The following is a 24,426-nucleotide window of genomic DNA, read 5'->3' on the forward strand; positions in this document are numbered from 1 at the left end:
TAACATGACCCCTGGAGGCAAACATACGGAAAAAAAATGGTCATCCTAGGCCCTACAGTTCTCAAGATATTCACAGAGAACTGTGTCTGCCCTACCCTCCTTTCGGGGGGTCCAGTCCAGCGGGGGGGGCTACAGATCAAAACGAAAAATGACGGTTCCATGCTATCCATGTGGGGGTACATGCCCACCAAGTTTTGTGTACCCCGGTCTTTCAGTGTCCCGGGAATCCTTGTTGGTGTACGTCACTAAATGTACACATAAATTATTCTATTGTAAGGCCCCCCATGAACGAAAGTACACAAAACTTGGCATGCATTCGGAGGGTGTCATAATGATCCTACACTTTTAATTTTGTGCAGTTTTGACCTTGTCAGCCAGAGATATTGTGATGAAAACACCTCATTTTTTGCTTTTTAATTTTTAACTAGGTGGCTATACATGAAATAAGTGGTAATGGGATGGGTTGACATGCCCCCTTAAGACCAACATACATAAAAAAGGTGGACCTCCTAGGCCCTACGGTTCTCGAGATATTCACAGAAAACTGTCTCCGGCCACCTACAGGCCAGTTGGTGTATAGTAACATAAATTAATTTATTGTGTGGCACCCCATGAACGGAATTCCACAAAACTTGGCGTGCATACAGAGGGTGTCATAATGATCCTACACTTCCAATTTCGTGCAGTTTTGACTATGTTAAGTCACAGATACCTTCAATTACAACACCTCATTTTTACTTTTTTGTATTTAACTAGGTGGCGCTATACATGAAATGAGTGGTTATGGAATGGGTTGACATGGCCCCTTGAGATCAACATACAAAAAAAAAAGGTCCTCCTAAACCCTACGGTTTTCGAGATATTCACAGAAAACTGTGTCTGCCCTACCCTCCTTTCGGGGGGTCCAGTCCAGCGGGGGGGCTACAGATCAAAACGAAAAACGATGGTTCCATGCTATCCATGTGGGGTTACATGCCCACCATGTTTCGTGTACCCCGGTCTTTCAGTGTCCCGGGAATCATTGACGGAAATTTGGGCATGCGAAAAAGAAAAAAAATATTTTTAATTATTATTATTATTATTATTATGACCGCCGCATAGGTTTAGTCAGATTTTTATTTTTTTTTATTTTTCTTTTTTCTTTTTTTTCTTTTCTTCATGCCCAAATTTCCGTCAATGATTCCCGGGACAAAATGAAAATGCAATATTATTCTGCTTTAATCGCCCCCATCTTCAGTTAAGATGTTCAGAACTGCACCAAATTTTATGTGTATGATTGACCTGGCATTCTCTGGGGGTATGCCAAGTTTCGTAGAATTTCATCCATGGGGGGGGGTCTAAAGAAAACTGTACACTCTGTGACTGTACACTCATTGGCCTGTAAATGGCGGTGCACACATATACACATGCACAAACACCCACATACTATCGGTATTAGAACGGCCGATACATAATTACAAATTCAGTAGGATTAAAAGAAAGCCAAAATAAATATTCATCATCATCATCATGGCTGCATTTTCAGTATTGGCGATAAGTAGTCGTTTGTCCACTAGATGGCGCATCGTTGCAGTGAAACGTAATTTTGTTGGAAGTTAAAAGTGGGTTGGAAAAACAATGGACGCTTCCTACAAGGACTGTAATTTACCGCAGCGAACATCTAATAAGGATAGGACGATGTTCACATGAAGTGTAATTCCCATTTCTTCTTGAAGCTGAAATAAATCTGAGGATGTTTATCGGACATACTTGGTTTTTACTGCAGGTACGTTAATCTTGTAATATCAATAAGGACCTAGGTAATGTTACCGTTAGCGTTGGTTGAGTGATGATGAGGGCCCATTTGATTGATTGTATTTGTAGAAAACTATAAATGCGGTTATACCAAGCAAATTGATAGCAGCACTGTTTGTATCTTTCGACTGTCATTTATTGCACGTGCTACAAAATCATTCTGTGCAATGGAAGATTTACCAACGTTACACCGGTCTGATACAGTTTTGCCTATACATGCGTGAGACTGAGACGCCTGTTTATTTTGTTTTAAGTGCGTGTAGGGTGTGAGAGGGGAATCGATGTGCTTTGATTCCAGCTTGGTAGTTGTAGTCTGTGAAATTAAAAAGCACGTGTGTGTGAAGTATCCAAACAATGACGCCTTCATTTCATTATGGCTGCTTTAGCAACACACCTTAAGCTACTGTGTAGTGGGTCCCATTTAGAAGTGGCTACTTCATTCGCGCTTTCCTTGACTCATGGAGCTGCGTGAATGTTATTACAACTTTTCGCCACGATATGGCAGTTTAAGTCCGCTTGATACTGTAAGGCGTAAGCCATTGGTTTCCAAAGGAGATTTTATTTGTCGCCAGCATAGCCTATTGACAATTTATGTTGTAAATAGGCCTACCTTATAATCCTACCTGTAGCTTAGGGAAGCTAACAGCTTTCTATTAGGATCTAGTTTGTTAGTTACCGTTTTGTCATAACTCCCTGATGCATTTTTGCATTTAGAATAGCCAGAGCGTGTATATCTCAATCGGAAAATTAAACAATATCGGGTGCCTATGGACTAGGCTGGGTGAACCCAGCCTGATCTGCCCGCTATTTATTTTTTGATTTCTTAAAAGATTGAGCTTGGTCTGATGAAAGCCAGACTAGCCATGGACCTCAGTTACACAATGCAAGGGAACATGAATCAGCCTATATTTGCACGAACAATAACGGACAAAAGCTCTTCAACTTTGGCCCGTTAAAATGTGTATGAACAGTCTAGCGACGCATTTCATCAAGGCCCATTTGGACATGTCAGTTATTTGCACCACTGGTTAGATATAAAACAGCATTTCGTTTCAGACTACTGTTACTTAATTTGTGCATTAACAATGACGTTTCAGACTACTGTTACTTAATTTGTGCATTGACAATAAAGTATTACATGAACTAAAGATGACTAAAATCTTATGTAGAAGAAGAAACATTCACAAAAAATCCATCCATCCAAAAATGACCTTTGTTTTTGATAGCTGTTGAAAACGGCATGGAACTGACAGAGATGTTTTTGTTCATAAATACATAAAAAATAAATAAATAACATTATGCTGATACCTTTTGCTTTTCCCAAATACAATGTAGCCTACAGGTGTAAGTGACCTTTCATCAATCCAGTTGCAATGGATGAACTGTGATGAACTGCCCTACTTGTGATTGTTTAGAGATTTTAAAGGTTTTATAACAATGCTACATCTTCTTTGGCTATTCTACAATCTATTCACCTTTTCAGCACCAGTAGGCTACTTTCTGTGCAGCCGCACACACACACTCAGGCATGCCAAACAAGCATACACAAAAGTTTCAAGAGTGGGGGATGGAGTAAAATATGGAGACAAATTGAAGTGTGATTTATTTTCGCGGAACGGATGTACAGGACTGAGCGGCGGTCATATTTTGTACCGCTATGCGGTACATCTAGTTAAGACTTATTTTCACAGTAATGACCGGCGTTCTATACATTATCCCGCTTATTATACGGCTACTTGCCAAAACGAAATAATAAACTCCCCACGATATGACTTTAGCCTACATAACCTAGCCTATTTGTAACCGTTCATCGTGGCATTTGCTGTGAAACAAATAGTTTGCAACAACACACGCTGCTGAACTTGAATCAAACATTCTTTAGAACATAGCTGATCAACCGTCTGCTTTCATGTTTGAATCAAGTTCCAGTCCTTGCGTAGTGATATGAAAGACGTATCAGAAGCACAAAACCCGTTGCCATTGGCAGCAGTAATTATATGTTTGCAGCGGTATTTACATGAATATATGTTACCAAAGATCCTTGATTACTAGCTCCGCTTTAACCCTCTCTGATGTTACCGTAGAACTTTGGGAAATCCCATTCAAGTCGATGGAGCGTTCTACTAGCATTGTGAAGAGCCGTATAATAAATAGAACTTCCATTTGCTATTTATGGCCTGTAGGCTTCATTGACCTGAGCTCATGTAAGTCAGAAAGGGGAAGATTCTATTGGGGAAAGGTTCCAGTGGGGGCTGGCATAGAAGCAAAGAGGGGGAGTGAGGGTGTTTTAATGTACAGAAGCACACATTCAGTCCATCTAATCAATAAGTATGTGTCTGGATTCAATTTTATACACTGACCATTTTCTCACCCATTCATTTCTAATGGCCGATCATATTTGAGACCGGGTATACACATGAGTGTTAAATAAAACACTCAAATTGTCATGAAAATGATCAAAAATTCTTTTGTGTGTTCAGATGCCCTGTGTTAAGTCATGGCGCCTCATGGTAGTCAGAATAAGGTAACAATATTTTTGAGAGAAAAAAATTGTCAATTGGTTACATTTGTCCGCAAACACAACAGGAGAGGTTTGATAACTGCAGTCTTAAGTGCTGCTGGGAAAATGCCTGAGATGAGAATGGTTCACAATTTGCAAAAGCTCAAATGCCATACAGCTGCAAACACTTTTAAAGAAGTTTGTAGGCAGAGCGTCAAGACAGCAGGTACTGTAGATGAACTAAGTTGCAGCACAGTTTTTTCAAGGGATACAAGGATACAAGGAAGTTTATTGTCACATGCATACTGTATAGTTACTGGAAGTAAGAAATGGGTAAAAAGGGGGGGGGTAAAAAGTGCAGTAGAAGAGGGGTTTAGGCAAGGGCTGCATAAGAAAGGTGGGGGAGGATTGGGATGGCGGGGGGGGGGGGCACCAACAAGGAGCACCCAAGAGCAACAGGGGCAAGGGAAAAACTCCCTTACCAAGGAAGAAACCTTGGGCAGATCCACGGCTCAAGGGGCTAACCCAACTGCCAGGGGTCTTGGTGTGTGTGTTGGGGGGATGACAGGGGAGATGGAATAGTGTGCTGTGTATGTGGGGAGAGGGCAGTGTGCAATATGTGTGTTGGAGAAGCTTCCTCATGAGACAATGTGCTGTTTATGGGGGGGGGGGGGCCGTGAGCTGTAAGTATGTTGGGGATGTGTGTTGGAGAAGCTTCCTGATGAAATAATGTGCTGTGTATGTTGGGAAGGGGGGGGGGGGGGCAGTGTACTGCAAGTATGGTGAAGGGACTTACTATTGCAAGCAGAGTACTGTATGTATGATGTATGTGAGTGATGACAGTGAAGATGTGTGTGTGGGCGGGAGGGGAGTGGAGCAGTGACTGTGTGTGTGTGTGTAGTGTGTGTGTGTGGGTAGCAGTGTGGGGGCAGTGTGCTGTAAGTATGTAGAGGATGTGTGTTGGAGAAGATCCTGAAGACAGTAAATTCAGATAAGGAGGCTACATTTTGTCTAGGCCTGTGGTGAAGTCTAATATTTTCAATTTTGTGATGAAAAATATAACCAAAGTCATTAAACATTTTTGTTGACTTGAAATCTTGAGGTAGCTCTGTTGGGTTAACTTATCAACAATGGCAAAAAGAGCACAGGAGTTATTAATGTGTTAATAATGTTACAATTAATGAAGAATGCCTGGCCCTCAGAGTTATAAATGTGGAGTCTCTTTTTGAAGATGTCATTTAGTTAATCTGAAGCTTAGTGTTTCTCCATGGTGTTTTAGGTTTACTGAAGTCTTTCTAACCTTGGCAGGTGCTATTATACTATATAGAGTCAAGGACCCTGAGAATATTAGAGCTAAATTGAGTAAGATGGTCTTCCTGCACACATGGTGTCATAGCTATGGCTTCCATAAAAAGAGTGCTGATATTCTCATTAATTTATTTGTGGTAATTTGATGGATTTACTGTAGAATTCACTATGATAGTTCATAGTAACACTGTCAACTTATGGATCTTTTACAGTTCAACCATGAAGTATTTATTAACAGTTCTACCATGACCGCTTTTGATGTGTTCATGATAAGTGATAATGGATGACACTGTGTTCTTTAATCAAAAGTTTGTTTTTCTGTCATGTTGTTAAACTTTAGTCGATACAAGTAGAATAACATGTGAGTAAGTAAACATAGCCTATGATGACCATATCAAACATGACATAGGCTTAAAAGTAAAGGTAGCACAGGAATGTGAAGGATATAAAAAGAGGGAATTCATGTTTTATTTGATACAGTCTGGTATTATCCCAGAAATGTGATTTACTTTTGAAGTTGAAAATGTTTAGTTGAACTGTAAACTTCATAGTAAACCTCATAATTATGAAGACCTCAGTCTGACTATAAACAAATTGCAGTCAATCATCATCTTTACTTATTAACTGTAAACTTTAAAGTCTGCATCAGACGTGCAGCCATGAAGTTCATAGTATAGAATTATGGGGTATTCTCACTGTATTCTGATGTGTTCATATGTTACTTCTGTGTGTAGCATAGAACAGGGAGAGGTCCGTACCATTGTGCATAACTGTGCCTTAGGCCTGTGTACCAGCAGGAAGGTCATACAGCCCGATGTTTAGGAACATCCGAGGAACATCAGTGATAACATGGGCCAAGGGAGACAGCATGTCGGCCTGTTCGGGCTAGTATCTCCATCTGGCCAGAGCCGTTTTTTGTACACTGGTTGGCACCTGCCACGTTGGCATGCTTGACGTTTGTATGTTTTAGTATAACAGGCTTTGTCTTGGGTTTTGACTCTGAGACGGATCGAGGAAGCAAGGACGTTTTACTGTTCGAGACTTAGCCTGTGTTCTGTTATTCATTATTGTACCATCTACAATAAATCATCATCTAATCGCCGATCCTGATCCCGCCATCAAGCTTCATTGACCATCTTCAATACAGACATTAGAACTAAAACACAACGCAACAACCAGAGAATCCAACATTTGGTTTCCGTGACCCGAACGCAAGAGGAGAAGAAAGACGAGAACATCCAACGGGTTCAAAGAGACGTCGGGTTTAAAGAGACTTCGGGGGCAGATTTTGAATTTTGAACATCTGTAAGAAGAGTCCATCTTGGTACCCTGATTGACGTGACTGAATCCCAGAAGACTGCCAAGAGGGGAAACACTGCTGCATTGCGCGCACCCTGCATGCAGTGAAGACATTCAGACCAGGTGAAAGCAAAAAGTCTTTACTCCTTTATGCGGGAAAAAGAACGAAAGCAAAGCTAATTTATTAGATACATTAGAAATTAAAAGCTGCACATTAATGAGAGTATTGCAGTTTGTGTCATTAAGTGTTTTGACAAGTAACATAGGGGCGCGGGGCACAAAGTAACACTTTTTGGTTATGGCTAAATAATTCTAAAATCATTTGAGTTTCACTAGTTATACTTTATAACAAGCAACATACATATCTCTGTTACACATATGCACTGGAAGTTTGTTTGTAAGAGCTACTGTTCTTTTACAATTCCACCGAGAGTGGCGATAGCTGAAATGTTACAACCTGCCCCATATGCGGGGTTAGTTGTAACACTCATTCAAAAGGCTGTTTTTAATTAAATGAATTCAATAAATGTATCTGAATGTGTATGATAGAATAGGATCTGACTATTTATGATACATAAGTCATGAACTAACTACAGACGTATGTCGAAAATTGACTTTATTTTCTATACGGAGAAATAACATGAGAAATATGCGCCAATGGAAGCAAAGAGTCTAACCAAGGTCAATCCTGCCAAGAAAAGCCCTCAAACCTGAAAACACATGAGGCAAAATGCAAAACATCACAAAAACTAACTAAACTAGCACTAATACGCGCACATTTTTGTATTGCAACATCATTGTACAGTATGAGTGGCTTAGTTGTAACAGCGCGTTACAACTAACCCCGCTGGGTCACGTTTGTTATAAGATAAGCTAGCTCCTGCTATGAGTTGGCTACATGTTTCAAAACGGTGTTCATTTTTAACCTACAAGACGGTTATTAAGATGATACAAGATTGGAGTCAGTGAGCTGCACCCACAACTCAGTAATGGAAACACAAGTACCACCTAGACATTTACGTTGATGTCTTCAAAAGGCGTTTTGCTGCAGATCTACGTGGAAACACGTCCATACTGACTGAAAATTTGTGGAACACCGTCTCATAGTAATGTGATTAACTGACCAATAGCATGCCTCGATCAACCCCCTGCAACTAAGGAAAAAGTCCGTGTTACATTTAACCCCGCGTTACTTTGTGCCCCGCGCTCCCCTACCTATCAATGATTGATGAGCTCTAGATGTCATTTCATATAAGAAGTTTTCTGGAAAAAAGTAAAAGGTCAAAGTGTACACATATTTTGGGTAATTGGATAGATTCATGAACAAATTAAAAAAAGTAATCGATTAACTACGGACAAGCTTGGGGGATTAAATCTTTTCTTTTCCCGTATAAATGCTGTGCGTGTGCCAATGAGAAAATAGGAGGAGTTTCTACAGTCATTATTTTGTTGAGTGAACTGTGTGGTTGTTTCTCAACGGTCTTTGTTTAGTATAATGGCCTAGGACTAAACTTAGTGCTACAGTGAAACGGAAAGGAGAATAAATCACCAGAGGTGTGTTTTGGTTGTGCAGTAATTGAAAAGTGGAATAGGGTTTCCACCTATTTTTTTTGTTGACTTGATCAACTGTGAATTTAATGAGAGATTGTTAAAAGTGTGAGTGAGACATAATTTTTATCGTTGTCCAGCCGTTTTGGGAGAAAAAAAACAGTCTGAGTTAAGTGGAACTGACAACTGGTGAAATTTATAACCAGTATAAATTTCCAGTAAAATAACCAGTGTTGTATAAAGTACTAGAAAGCAATACTTGAGTAAAAGTACAAGTATCGCACTAGAAAAAGACTTTGGTAGAACTGAAAGTTACCTTTTAGAATATTACTTAAAGGTGCCATGTGTAATGTCCGGCAAAAAGTCAATTCATACTCCACATTCCATAAAAGATGGGGGCAGTATACCTCCAGAAAGTGAGTTGGTCTACCCAAGAGTAACAACCGAGACACGTGTATTGCAGTTTGGCTGGCGATTATGTTGCCCGCATACCCATGGCCGAAACTGGTATTATGACACCTGTTGAGCATTCAGGTCAACATTCAGGTTGATATCTCTGCAGCACTATACCTTGTCATTTTTTTTAATGACATCATCGCCCTTATTTCTTCTCATTCTTTTGATGCGTGTAGCTCATTTTTTGGATATTTTTACCTCAATTCTTACACATGGCACCTTTAAGTAAAAGTCTTAAAGTATCTGATATATACTGTACTTAAGTATCAAAATTTATTTTCTGATATTTAATGTACTTAAGTATTTGAAGTAAAAGTAAAAAGTAAAAAGCAAGCGGTTTTATTTTGAACTTTTATTGTGAACTTTATTTTGGCTTTCTTATAGTAAAGCATAAAGCATATTCAGGGTTCCCATATCTTCTTAATCTCACTCATCAAATCAAAATCACATTCTTTTCTAGAACTTTTCAGGCACAATTCTCTTAAGTTCAAAGAACAAACAGCATATTTTTAGAGCTGACATCAAAGAAAAAAACAGAAAAGAAATGTCACTTTTGTATGAACTTCAGGTAAAAATGAAAAATAAATAACTTATTTCTTTAAAAATAAAATGACCTGCTTGTAGGGAGAACATTTTGGTCATGTGGTATGAGCATTTCTAGGGCTTACTCTCCAGGTCACCATCTCACTCTCACACACACACACACAGGCCACCTATGTCCAGCTACTAATATGCCAGTCATTAGTTGAAACTGAAAAGGTGTCTGTTCATCTTCAAAAGAAGCTGGTTTTCAAAGTTGCCAGAATTCAGTGCCTGGGAGTTTCAGGCCTAAGACCGGCCCACGTTTTCCATAGTGGTGGAAATTGGATAAATGAAGCAACATTTCAGCTCTTACTATCTTGTAGTTTTTATTAGTACCATAGAGAGAGTAAGATGTACTTGTCTTCAATTATCAATTAATTAGCATGTGACAGGTGGGCGGGACTTCCGGTTAATTAAGGTAAAAGGTATTTGATTTCCGGTGAGGGCGGGACATCCGGTCTTTGAACTTGTCATCAATTGAGTTTGACAGGATGTTTGAAATTGGCGGGTTGCTTTTGGTAGGAGTCATGTGTCTGGGGGAGGGGTTGTGTGTATGTGTGTGTGTGTGTGTGTGTGTGTGTGCCTGCGGGGAGATAGTGAATTTGACAGTTTTGTAGGTTTTAGTGTCATTTTTGTACTTTTTATGATCATTTTGTGTGTTTTTTTTAGTCAATTTGTATGTTTTTTTAGTCATTTCGTGTTTTTTGGTCAGGGGTCAGGGCTTGTGTGTGTGTGTGTGCGTGTGCATACAGGGGTGTGTGTACCGTGGTGGGTGTGTTTCCAGGGAGGGGGTGTGTACAGGGGTGTGTGTGTGTGCGTGTGTGTGTGTGTGTGTGTCTCCAGGGGTGGGGGTGGTACGCGGATGTGCTGGTAATGGGTGAGCGTGTGTCCAGGCAGTGATGATGCCAAGAGGCTAAAAAGGTTTCAGCCATGTGTGTGTGAACTAAAATAAAAAATAAATCCTACATTTAAGCTGAACTTTAAGGTTCAGGGTCATGCATGTCTAATGTCATGGCTCCAGGGCCCTGAGGGAGTAGGTGGTGTGTGTGTGTGTGTGTGTGTGTGCTTGCATGCTTGAGAGTGAGAAAGAAAAAGGTTTGAATGTTTAGTTATGTTTATGTTTTTAGGATTATTAAACTGAATGTGAATGAACTGAATGATCTGATCATGTCAAGAACCTTCTTTCATATATGTTTCTGTGAATTAGAATAAAAAATAAATCATAAATGTAATGTTCAGGGGTAAGCGTGTCTAACGTCATGGCTCCAGGGCCCTGAAGGGTAGGTTGCAAGTGTGTGTATGTGTGTGTGAGAGAGAGAGGGGGAGAGAAAAGAGAGAGAGAGGGTCTATGTATAGGTACTTTATGCTGAAGATGGGTGTCTGTGTGTGGGATTGGGGAGGGGAGACTTGCTGTACTGTACGTGGTGGAGCTATTGATCAATCTAATTATCCATCCAATGATCTGTAGACCGGTCACTGGAATTCATTTAACACTCATATTGTAACTTCATATGGACTTTGCACTCAGAGACCACCTCCTTTTTAAGTTTGTGAGGTTAATGAATATTTTTCTACTGTTTTATCATTAGTAAATAAGGAGAGGGCGGGGTATACCAAATGAGAAAGTCCATTATATCAACAAAAGAGGCACCAAAGGCAAGTAAGTAGAGGGTTTACCTGTACTGGGTCAGATTATATTAGTGTTATATGCAGATTTTGTCATAGTCAGATGGTGTCTCTAATATGATATCATGAAATAAACTAAAAGTAACATTTTATAATCAATAATAACATTTAGGAGTTAGGAATGAGTGAAATAATTAAAATTTTCCAGTTTCATCCGCACACTTCCTTCTGCTTCACACCCAATATATCCTTTTCAATATATCCTTTCCTTTTTCATGGCATGGAGGGTTTTTTCCCCACAGTAGGTATATCTAGCTATATCTATTGCTTGAACACTAGCATATTAAATATTCCACAGTTAGCGAAACCTTAAACTCAAGTAGCAAAACATCAGCACATATTTGCACTAGCCTATTTACTATAACCACATTGTTAGCTTCGCTAAAAAATGGGATTTACTTCATTTTAAATCCCATGAAAATAAAGTTTATAGTATATAGGCCTACTGAGGATAGACATTCAGGCAAACAAAGTTGTAATAGGGAATATTGTGAACTTAGCATAGAGGGCAGCGTCTCTCAGGCAGAAAACCAGTCTTGCTATTTGGCTGAAAAGTATTGAAAAGCCTTGAAAAGTATTTACTACGGCAAGGTAAAATATACGTTTTTCCGAGACACAATAGACAAAGACAAAACTGTCTTGAAGCCTTGACAAACCACATGAATAGGTCAGGCCTCAGCATTCACCTATTCACTTCCATTATACTGTATGTCGAGGAACAAAACTTCTCAACAAACTTGATCTCAAAGCATAACATAAAACACAATCCTGCATCAAATTCTACTGTTCTCTTAGCATAACTGTCGTGATAAAAACCTATGTATTCTGGCAAAAGGCTCATGGGAACTCCATGAAACGGCGACACCAAAACTTGCCATATGATCAATTGCTTACCTGGTTCAGTACTTAGCTGCACTTACACATGATTCTGTCAGATAAATTCATTGAGGAGGTAAAATATATCAGTTCAACATAATACCATGGATCACTAACTGCGACAAACCCTGTTTTCCTTTTTTCACAGTAGTAAAAAACAATTGGGTAAATGGAATGCTCAATTGGAATGACTAGCTGAATGCCATACATTGGTGTTTCATTCAAAACTAGACTGTATTATGTAATGTTATATGACTTTTCCTTTTTTACAGCATTCACACTTTTTGCAAACATTGATTTACAAAACACTAAACATATCTCTCTACTCTGCGATGTAGAAATCACATATTTTCCAAAATTCTTCCAAAATACTACCACCAGAACCCAATTGATCAAACACAATGATAAGGTGAAAAGACTCCTAGCTGCATAACTGTCAACTCAACAATCAGGCCTAAACACAGGGCAACAGTGGAGCGCTAGTCAGCAGAAAATGAAGGCAATATAGCACTGAGGAAGAGATAACTGTAGGCACATGTGAAGAAAGACAAGGACCACATGTATTTATCAGATGAGATTTGAGCAACATTGCTTATGAAGATTGGGTCGAGCCACGTAACATATAGCTTTCTATCTTTTTTGTTTGACCCAACTACCAAACACTGCTCTTTTTACCAACATAGTATTTCCAGAATTTCCAGATCAAATTTGGAACTGGATTGATGTACAGTATTTGGTGTACTTCACCATGTGAAGAGAAAAAAGTCTGCAATGTAGAGGTGGGATCTTATGCGGCATGTTTGGGCAGTATATTCTCTATGTATACATACTCTAAATTATCCTCTTTGCAAAAATATTAGGTTACTATAGCATTAGTTATAGATTACTATTAGGTTACTATTAGGCATACTGCAGGGGTGTAAAATGGAGGACGCAAATGCAGACACCGAGATGGGAAATGGATATAGGGTTAGAATGTTAAGGTTAGTCAGCAGCACAAAGCGGTAGGTAAATATCGGTAGTCAGGTTCAGTACAGAGGAAACAGAGGAGAGACAAAAATAATGATCAATAAGAATCCAAAAATTCAAGAGTTTTTCAAAAAAAAAAAAAAGACGTGACGCGGAACGACAGGGCTGAAACATTTAGAAAATAAGTCAGAAAAGATCCAGAAACAAGACAGTGTGTGACAGAGATAGTCAGGGTGATTGAGTAACTTAGAACAGGGATGCAGGACTCAATCAACAGAAAGCCAGGAAGTGCAGTAACAGGACACAACATGGCGTGGACAGAGGGGCTTAGCACACATGACCAACACGGCATGACAAGAAACAGGAAACATAGAACCTGGACCAGACTGTGACTCATACACTATATCCTAGGGGTAAACATTTTTACATAGGTGTAGGACATTGAGTAGCCTACATTAGGGTGTAACTGGTTCAAACATTATCAGATCATATGATGGCTGGATGGATGGATGTGTTATGACAATGTGATATGTGATATGGTTTTAAAAGATCTGAGGTGTAGTGCGTGTAGTTTTTTGTTTTTTTTAAAGAAAATAAAAAAATAGAAAAATAAAAATTGCGGGAATTGCCAGCAATTGAATATGTTGCAACTATTGAGGTTTAAACTTGGAAAAGTACAGATTTTTGTAAAATGCTGCGACATTTAGAAATTCAATTAGGGGCAGTACACTTACCGGTAGTTACATTTCTAACCACCTGGTCCTGGATCTTATAAAGTCTCCTTTAGCCAAATCCCAATAAAAGTTCACCATCAAGTTTGTAAGCTGATATTTCCAACTTTTCTTCTTCACTCATCTCTTTTGTCAGCTCATTTATTGTCTTTAGTAGTTTCATCTCTAACTGTTTGTTTCTTCTCATTAGGCTATTGGTCATGGATATTGCATTGACATTATTGTTTATTACTTTTTTTCCTTTACATAGTCTTAACCACATTTTAAAGTCATTTTCATCTGTAAGTCGCTTGGGACACAATCCATCATTGTTTTTTTGGTGGCCTTACAAGGGCAAAATATCTGGTCATATCCTTAACAAAAAAACAAACTTTTTTTTAAAAAATAAAATGCATCGTTCAGCGGTCAAAGTGTATGAGTAGATGCTTACTTTATTCTGAGGAGGAGTTCAAGGGTGTCTAAAGTATAAAAAAGAAAGGATCCCTCACCTTTTAATTAAAAAGGTCTGTTTTTAACTCCTCCTTCTCCTACTTTGCTCTGAAGAAATAAAATGCAGGAAAACCAATGTGATTCAGTAGGCCTACTGTGTAAATATGATACAGAAGTACTGTACTGCCCGTGGCACGGAGCAAGGTGGTTCATGTCCCAATGCATATTAAATCCCTTTTAGAGGGCATTTAGAGGTCCCTTAATAGGCCAAAAAAGTTGACACACAATGTTGTGAGACACCGACTCATTTTTGGAGAAAAGTTGATCATTGTTCATCCTTAGTCATTAATGTTATACATCATAGATTTAGGGAGATATTAGACTCTCATCCGTCGAAATGGCTGATTTAGCGGGGGATTGTATGTCAGCGGAACTTGTAGATAGAACATGGTGGGGTAATCAAGGATTCTTGTTATGCTTTTATGAAAAATGGATACAATTGGTAGCCTAATATTTTCAAAACGTTGTGCGTTAAGCTCATAGGCTTAAATAACAATTATTATTAAAGTTTATTTAGGCAGGGACAGATACAGAATAATGATTTTGAAAATTTTTATCTTTACCCCACAAACACATAAACACATGGTAAAGTATGTAGATAGTTTAAAAATTGAACGCATGTATCAAAGTCCCACTATACAACCAGCCGCTCCGCATTTTCATTTCATTCTTGAAAAGTCAGAATCTGCCTGACCTATTCATGTGGTTTGTCAAGGCTTCAAGACAGTTTTGTCTTTGTCTATTGTGTCTCGGAAAAACGTATATTTTACCTTGCCGTAGTAAATACTTTTCAAGGCTTTTCAGCCAAATAGCAAGACTGGTTTTCTGCCTGAGAGACGCTGCCCTCTATGCTAAGTGCACAATATTCCCTATTACAACTTTGTTTGCCTGAATGTCTATCCTCAGTAGGCCTATATACTATAAACTTTATTTTCATGGGATTTAAAATGAAGTAAATCCCATTTTTTAGCGAAGCTAACAATGTGGTTATAGTAAGTAGGCTAGTGCAAATATGTGCTGATGTTTTGCTACTTGAGTTTAAGGTTTCGCTAACTGTGGAATATTTTATATGCTAGTGTTCAAGCAATAGATATAGCTAGATATACCTACTGTGGGGAAAAAACCCTCCATGCCATGAAAAAGGAAAGGATATATTGAAAAGGATATATATATTGGGTGTGAAGCAGAAGGAAGTGTGCGGATGAAACTGGAAAATTTTAATTATTTCACTCATTCCTAACTCCTAAATGTTATTATTGATTATAAAATGTTACTTTTAGTTTATTTCATGATATCATATTAGAGACACCATCTGACTATGACAAAATCTGCATATAACACTAATATAATCTGACCCAGTACAGGTAAACCCTCTACTTACTTGCCTTTGGTGCCTCTTTTGTTGATATAATGGACTTTCTCATTTGGTATACCCCGCCCTCTCCTTATTTACTAATGATAAAACAGTAGAAAAATATTCATTAACCTCACAAACTTAAAAAGGAGGTGGTCTCTGAGTGCAAAGTCCATATGAAGTTACAATATGAGTGTTAAATGAATTCCAGTGACCGGTCTACAGATCATTGGATGGATAATTAGATTGATCAATAGCTCCACCACGTACAGTACAGAAAGTCTCCCCTCCCCAATCTTCATTCATAAACACACACACAGACACCCATCTTCAGCATAAAGTACCTATACATAGACCCTCTCTCTCTCTTTTCTCTCCCCCTCTCTCTCTCACACACACACACACACACACACACTTGCAACCTACCCTTCAGGGCCCTGGAGCCATGACGTTAGACACGCTTACCCCTGAACATTACATTTATGATTTATTTTTTATTCTAATTCACAGAAACATATATGAAAGAAGGTTCTTGACATGATCAGATCATTCAGTTCATTCACATTCAGTTTAATAATCCTAAAAACATAAACATAACTAAACATTCAAACCTTTTTCTTTCTCACTCTCAAGCATGCAAGCATGCAAGCACACACACACACACACACACACACACACCACCTACTCCCTCAGGGCCCTGGAGCCATGACATTAGACATGCATGACCCTGAACCTTAAAGTTCAGCTTAAATGTAGGATTTATTTTTTATTTTAGTTCACACACACATGGCTGAAACCTTTTTAGCCTCTTGGCATCATCACATCCTTGATTCTTTTATTCAGGTTCATATCACTAAAACTTTAAGCATACACACAGTCATACAAACCCCTCCTCTCTCTCTCGCCCCCTCTCTCAGACACACATACACAAACACACACGCACACGCACACAGACCTTTGACCCATCTCCCTACCCTCTATCCACCGCTCTGCTGTCTGATATATTTTATTATTTTCAATGACTTGATGAAAATCTTGATGAATTTGAATTTAAAACTGCATTTAAACTTGACCAGATATATTTTTTGGATCATTTTTGATAATTGTCTAGGCATGACACCCCCATGATCACCTCATGACACACACCATGCATCCCCTGCACATGAGACACCCCCACACCCCATGTACACACACGCACACACAGACACACACACACAGACAGCCCCTCCCCCAGACACATGACTCCTACCAAAAGCACCCCCGCCAAATTCAAAGGCATCCATACTCAACAGATGTCTATACTGATGCCTATAGCTTTCTCTTGTGTCTTTTCTTAATGATTTCTCTTAATGTTTTCTCTTAGGAGCCCCACTTAGCCGCTCGCTACTAGGACCCGCATTTTCAGGAGTTGATAAACTAGCCATTTTTACTTTGCTATCTTTACCCATACTTTTACACCGCTTTTATTCTCCCGAACAGCACCGCTCATAATTGCTCATGCATGACACTCCCATGACACCCCGCACCCCCTGGACACACCCCCACCCATGACCAACACATCTGTGTACACCTCGCCCTGGACACACGCTCACCCATTACCACCACGTCCCGACACACCCCCACCCCTGGACACACGCTCACCCATTACCAGCACATCCGCGTACCACCCCCACCCCTGGAGACACACACACACACACGCACACACACACACCCCTGTACACACCCCCTCCCTGGAAACACACCCAACACGGTACACACACACCCCTGTACGCGCACACACACACACACACACACACACACACACACACACACACACAAGCCCTGACCCCTGACCAAAAAACACGAAATGACTAAAAAAAAAACACACAAAATGATCATAAAAAGTACAAAAATGACACTAAAACCTACAAAACTGTCAAATTCACTATCTCCCCGCAGGCACACACACACACACACAGACACAACCCCTCCCCCAGACACATGACTCCTTCCAAAAGCAACCCGCCAATTTCAAACATCCTGTCAAACTCAATTGATGACAAGTTCAAAGACTGGATGTCCCGCCCTCACCGGAAATCAAAGACCTTTGACCTTAATTAACCGGAAGTCCCGCCCACCTGTCACATGCTAATTAATTGATAATTGAAGACAAGTACCTCTCTCTCTCTCTCTCTCTCTTACCATGGTTCAACAAATGTGTAAAGGTTATATAATAATTCACTTCAACTGAGAAGTTAACAAAAAATATTCCACTATTCCACAAGTTAACAAAAACAGAAAGAAAGAAAAAAAGCCTTTGAAATGTAGCCTATCCCACACTTCCACAAAGAGGCAATTCCACAAAAAGGCTATATGGACCCAACCAAATCTTTTTGGGAGGGGAGAACTCCCTCACGTAGGCTACAACCCATGCAGAGGCATTGCATTGGTGTCATGCACAGAATGCGGAACGTGTCCTACTTTAAGAAAATATAGGCTAACTGACAAATGTCAATATTGTTTTCCTCGACCGGCCCAAAAGTGAAGCGGCCCACCGGGAATTCTCCCGATTCCCCACCCCGGGCCTGATTCAGTCTTACTCTTCATGGACTGAAGACAAGTCCTGCGATGCTGAATAGCCTTTCACAGCCCGCTGAGGCAGGTAGTGGAGTGTTCAGCTTCACAGAAATCTGCCAATGTACAGAAACATTCCTTGCAAATACGGCCACGGGTGTATGACGTTATCTTCACCACTACCCTGTTCACCGAGTTCACCACTATTGTCTGGGTGGTCGTCTATGATAACGGGAGGTCCTCCAGTAGGTGCATGTGCGTCCTCCTTTAGCAACAAACAAGAGCTGAAATAGAGCGCGCAGCGTGCGTAATGCAATCTAGGAGCAGTGATTCGCCAAACCTCCCTTATGCTGTCGCACACATTTCTTCTAATTGTATGTTTTAGTAACGAGTAACAAAGATGCTTAGTGGAAATATAACGGAGTAAAAGTATACATTTTATCTAGGAAATGTAGTGGAGTAAAAGTGAAAGTTGACATAAATTTAAATAGCGAAGTAAAGTACAGATACGTGAAATTTCTACTTAAGTACAGTAACGAAGTATTTGTTACAAAGTGGCGTAAACGATGCTCAGCTTCTCACGCTATGTACTGTAGCTCACACCGTTCGCGATAAGCACCACAGATCTGCATAAACTTGGACCTCAACAAACACTCAAAACTTCGGCAAACATTCAGCTGGACGAAGATGACAAGGGGCCTGTGCAAACACACAATCCCACCTATAGGTTACCAATGTGGCTATATATCCAGGTGCACTGCAATCAATGAGATTTCCCCTACGTTACTAGCGACACACCTCCCGATGTCATTCCCGGGGATACCCCTTGACACCACACTACGTTTTTGTGCACACAATTTTATTTCTTCGAGCCCACGTTTTAATTATTCGTGGGTGCATTTTAGTAGATCGAGATCTCAAATATACTATAACGTGCTCATGTTTACATGTGTCAAGACAATATTGAGTGCACGTTTTACAAATTGTGGCCACGTTTAAGTTGATCGTGCACACAATGTTCTATAACCATGTTCACAAATTGTGCTCTCGTTTTAATAAATCGTGCCCTCGTTTAAGTAAATCATGCCCTCGTTTTAGTAAATGGTGCACTCGTTTAATAAATTGTGCCCTCGTTTTACTATGCGTAAAAACGAGAGCTCAATTTAGCAGTGGTGGACATTACTTCAGTACATTTACTCAATTACTGTACTTAAGTCGCTTTTTCATGTATCTGTACTTTACTTGAGTATGTCAATTTTGTTAAACTTTTTACTTTTACTCCAGTACATTTCGAGGCCAAATATCTTACTTTTTACTCCACTACATTTTGTGACAGCTGAAGTACAGCTGAAGTACCTTTTGGAAAAAAAAAAGACTGTACAAATACATGTGTACTTACATGTATATTTTCTATTAAGCAAGCTACAGTAGGCTTTAAATAATGGTGTTGCCTAACCTATGTTATTGTCATATCCACTGTTTACTGTACCTTGTTGACCCCTTTTCACAATATTGATGTTACCATAACTAGCCTCTTGACGCCATCGAGCAAATGATAGACAATCTGACACTGTCAAACACAACAGGGAACATCTTGATTTGGTCTGAAAGTGTAAAGCATTCAACAAAGAAAAATGTGGTTACTTTGAAGTATCTAAGATATCACATTAGTTCGTTTTTAGTTCTTTCTCCATACAACAATTATTAGCTGATTTTGTCCTTGAATGGAGGAGAAAGGCTCAATGAATGCCTATGTCTGTGCCAAATAATTTCAACAATAGTAAATGCAACTAGTCATAATACATTTCAGGACTTTTACTTTCGATACTTAAGTACATTTGAAGGCAAGTACTTTTGTTCTTCCACTTAAGTGGAAATGTAAAAGGAGGACTTTTACTTTTACTGGAGTAACATTTGACCATGTGCATCTCTACTTTCACTCAAGTAGGCCTACAGGATTTGTGTACTTCGTCCACCACTGCAATTTAGTAAAATGAGCGCACACTATAGTAAAACGAGAGCACAATATAATAAATTGTGCACACGATTTAGTAAACCAAGCGCACATTCGCTCAACATGCAAAACATTTTGCGATGACACCTCTAGGGCTCCGTACTCCCGGGCTCCGTAATACAAAGATTTAATGAGCGCAAATTATCAAACGCATGTTTGCTAGCCTATGTAATTTCAAATTCTTAGTTGCATTGCATTCCCTAAAATTTGGCTAATTGGCTGTCATGGTTTTCTTACTTGGTCAGACAGGTTAGTCAATTACATCATAGCGCGAAGACTTTCTCTCTCTCTCTGTAGGCCTCTATATATATATATATATATATATATATATATATATATATATATATATATATATATATATATATATATATATATATATATATATACACACCTATATGTTTATGTATATATCTCTATATATCTCTCTGTGTATATACACAAACACATTATAGCCTAAATATAATATTATGGAAATGCTATGTTGCCAAGAGCGTGGGCCTAATTGATAGGCTGACTGATGGGAACAGACTGTGATATGGAATAAGTCCAATATGTAAGGGATAATGGACGACACGGTGGTCTATTAACAGAAAATAATGGCACGGTGCACGGCAGCGCAGTGTAAGTTTCTGTTAACAGACCACCGTGGAGTCCAATATCCCACGTATTCCACTGTTGTCACTTGCATTGTGTTCATTTCCTGTTTAATGTTTAATTTAAACGTTGTAATCGCTAAAACTGACTTTTTTTTAGAACTACCTTTTCCCCCCGACACATATCAACTAATTTCTCAACTTGCAGGACAAACTGCTGTAAATGGATGGTTGCTATGGCCAATATAGTAGGCTATATATTTTAATAATAGATTAGGTGTAACTTTGCATAGGGCCTAATTGTGTTATGTTTGTTGTAAAGACTCAGCTTTAAAGGGACACCAGGCAAGCCTGATGCAGTTTTTTCTCTACGAAACTTCCCCCTTGCTCGGTCTGAAGCTCTTTTCCTTTTCTTTGAGTCTTCCGTCAAGGGTTTTTGCTGCTTCTTCGCCGGCTCTGCCATTATACACACGTTTGCAACAATCTCTAGCGTTTCGTTAGCCTGCCTCTGTGCTGTAAACTGATCCTGCTTCGGTCGGAGGGTACGATACACTGAACTTTCAAGCGGGATATTCTTCCTACAGGCAGTGGGGCGGGCGAGAGAGTCTTCATTCGCCCTGTAACGAGTCATTTAACCATATACCGACTTACGAAGATGAGTAACACGAAAACGTTGCCTGGTGTCCCTTTAAACATTAAAACAGCTCATATGTTTAATTTAAACATTTGCTTTTTAATACGTTTAATTTAAACATTTACTTTCTTTGCAGACTCTTACCGCTACCATCAATCAATCGCAAATCCACAAGAAAATGTCCTGGCGTGCACTTAGAAAACCGGCGACGGTAACTTCATTAAGCATAATTTTATGCATCGTTCTCTACTGGCAAAGCACCAACATACACCGCCAAACAACATCCTGCGCTTGTGGCAGTTGCCCAAAGCAAAACGAAGACGAGGGTTCTTGGTTTTCCAAGCGCTTCAATGCCTCATTTCACCCGCTACTGTCAAGCAACAGCAGTGTCCTCAGTGAAAAGGCATCCAAATGGTGGAAGGTAAGTTACATGACTTGATCCCGTCATCTTACAATTCTAAACACTTTTTTTTACAATTAGATCAAATCAGTTAGGTTTCAATAAGATTAAATCCACAAAAATTGCATTGTTGCTGTTGCCTCGTTGACCAGACCAGACCCTTCTCAATTGAGATTGAGAGTGGGTATATGGCAAAGGTTCAATTAACTTCCAGCTGGGGCGTAACTATAGGAGTGAAATTAAATAGGTGCATTGAACTCTTACCAAATCGTGTCAGAAGTGCAGCAATTAGGTAAACGAAGGTTTTAAACGCAGTTGTTTAGGCTACTCAATTCAAATACAAATCCATGCCAGTGGCCAGTGTATCGTATTGGCCAGAATATAAAACAGGTTTCTTTTCTCTTGAAATATGTCTGAAAAAGTGGGGTCATCTTATATTCAGGGCCTAGACAAAAAAGGGGGGAAATCTGTAGATGACGCCGGCCATATCGATATTTTGTAACGAGTGTTTTGAATTAAGTGAGCCATCTTTCACAACAATGGCACGAGCCTGGATGATGGAGAGATCAAAAGATTATCTTGAGTAAAGTGGTTCAAAAGTAGGCCAAGTTAACCAGCAAGTTCTCAGAGCAAAGGACACCGACAAAGACAATCAGTCCTATTGCCTCTATGTCAATCTGTAACAGAAAAGTAATGAATGAATCATGACAATGAATCTCAATGAACCATGATTATCTCAATGAACCACAATGACATCGATTCCACAGTGGGGAGAAGTTCACCGGGTCTAAATAACAATTATGTTTCCTTATTAGCTGCATGAGGTAGGAGATATTGGGGCACATCAAGTTTCTCACATAGCCTATTGGAACTTCAAGATACATAGCCTTATGGTTTTCTTATTCAGTTCTGCACTGGACTTGAATTAGGAACCTTGGCACCATGGCCGTGATATATTAAGACAGTTTCCCAAAACTGTCGTATTTACATAGTTTCCAAACTTCAGTAGTCTGGACTAAGGTGGTTAATGACGTTTAGTAGCACGTGAACGGGCACACCTGCACATAAGAGAGACTTAAAGGAGAATTCCGGTGTGATATTGACCTAAAGTGTGTTGAAACATGATACCGAGTGTGAATGTATGTCTCATAGCTCACCTCGGCTTGTCCCCTGCACACAGAAATCTGGCGCTAGTTAGCCAATGCTACCAACAGTTTTTCGTTGCGGTGCCTCGGGCATCGCCCTAGCCATGCAAAGAATGCCAGCCATGCCTGTTTTACACCATTTACCATGAGGCTCAAAGTAGCTCCATACTTCATTGGTAGACTTCCGAGGGCCTTGACATTTAAAACGAGACATGGAGAACTTTGAAAAAGCACTGGTAGTTTATTTACAAGACGATTTATACAGACAGTACCTTAAGGAATTTTACCGTTCAATGCCATCTTGAATTTAGTCAAGTCGAGCGACGAGTACGAACGAACAGGTATGATAAGGGATTCAGTTTCTTCCAGTAGCAGCAACTGGAATCCATGCATTTCCACGGAATTATTTTTGGAATCTGATCCCTTATCATACCACATAACAATACCGTTGGCATTCAAAAGGTTTATCACCAGATAACGTAATGGGTGCTCGAAAGAATCCGTGCTGATACATTAGCATTAGGTTACATGTAAATGTATGAATAACAACAACACAGATGATTGCGGTCACCGTAATACTTCACCACGGACTGCTCTGTTGTAGGCTAACTTTCCACTGTACCACAAAATGTTGTCCAGTAATGTGCGATCGTAGCCTCCAGTAATGCTATGGCATTGTATCTCACAGTGTGGCATGGAGGTGAGATAGCAATAGTTTATACCCGACTACGCCACCTGAGGACTTACACCACAGGAATATTCTACCAATTTTAGGTCTAGTAGTGAAGGGGTTTTAATAACCACCTAAAGCTCTACTAGGCAACACAGGTTCGTGACCACGAAGCAAACCAGAGACGTGAGTCCAAAAATACCAATATTTTATTACACACAAGAATTGATACACAGCAAAATGTATGCACACAATCCCAAAACAAAGGGCAACCAAAAACCACAGCAAATCATAAACCAGACAGACATGAGCCAGCACACATAACAAAGACCATGTTCATTAGCCACACAGTGACCTTTGGGCTGCGCACCACGCCGTATGGCTCGAGTGGCCCACTAAACCAGATAGAGGCGCTAGGAGCAGGACTGGAGCTTACCGGGGTGCGAGGGGTTATCAGAGGAGAGAAGGCCCGGAAGATCCACACCACACGTGATTACTTCAATCCAAAAGACAAACACTCAATGTACTACAGCAGGAAAAGTGAGGGGACTCCACCACCTTGGGACCACCACGCAACCACTTGGGCTCAAAGCTCCTGTACAGCGAGAGAGTCCACAATGCACAGCTTACAGAACAGGTACACTGTTTTAGTGGTTTTGGTGTATCAGAACAGGACTTAGCTTAAATAGGGCGGCCGACAATATCTCCCCTCTTCGCAGCACGATATACTGGGCTAGGTGAACAACCCGGGTCACTGAGAAGAGAAGTAAATTAGCATGCACGCACATACACACCCACTAACACAGACAAGCACATTCACCACAC

The 24,426-nt window shown here is 39.8% G+C and overlaps 2 protein-coding genes and 1 long non-coding RNA gene across 6 annotated transcripts in view; 1 reads left to right on the plus strand and 2 right to left on the minus strand.

Annotated features, from left to right (window-relative positions):
- Window positions 1-24,426, minus strand: part of LOC121690338 (zinc-binding protein A33-like) — a 698,440-nt gene that overhangs the window by 300,479 nt on the left and 373,535 nt on the right. The window lies entirely within an intron of this gene.
- Window positions 1-24,426, minus strand: part of LOC121690097 — a 790,202-nt gene that overhangs the window by 267,582 nt on the left and 498,194 nt on the right. The window lies entirely within an intron of this gene.
- LOC121692211 lies at window positions 5,495-24,389 on the plus strand. Its single transcript, XR_006025240.1, has 3 exons — window positions 5,495-5,506; window positions 6,174-6,179; window positions 24,209-24,389. It is a non-coding gene; the product is annotated as an uncharacterized LOC121692211 (long non-coding RNA).

This window comes from Alosa sapidissima, chromosome 2 (assembly GCF_018492685.1).
Source record: "Alosa sapidissima isolate fAloSap1 chromosome 2, fAloSap1.pri, whole genome shotgun sequence".
Taxonomy (NCBI): domain Eukaryota; kingdom Metazoa; phylum Chordata; class Actinopteri; order Clupeiformes; family Clupeidae; genus Alosa; species Alosa sapidissima.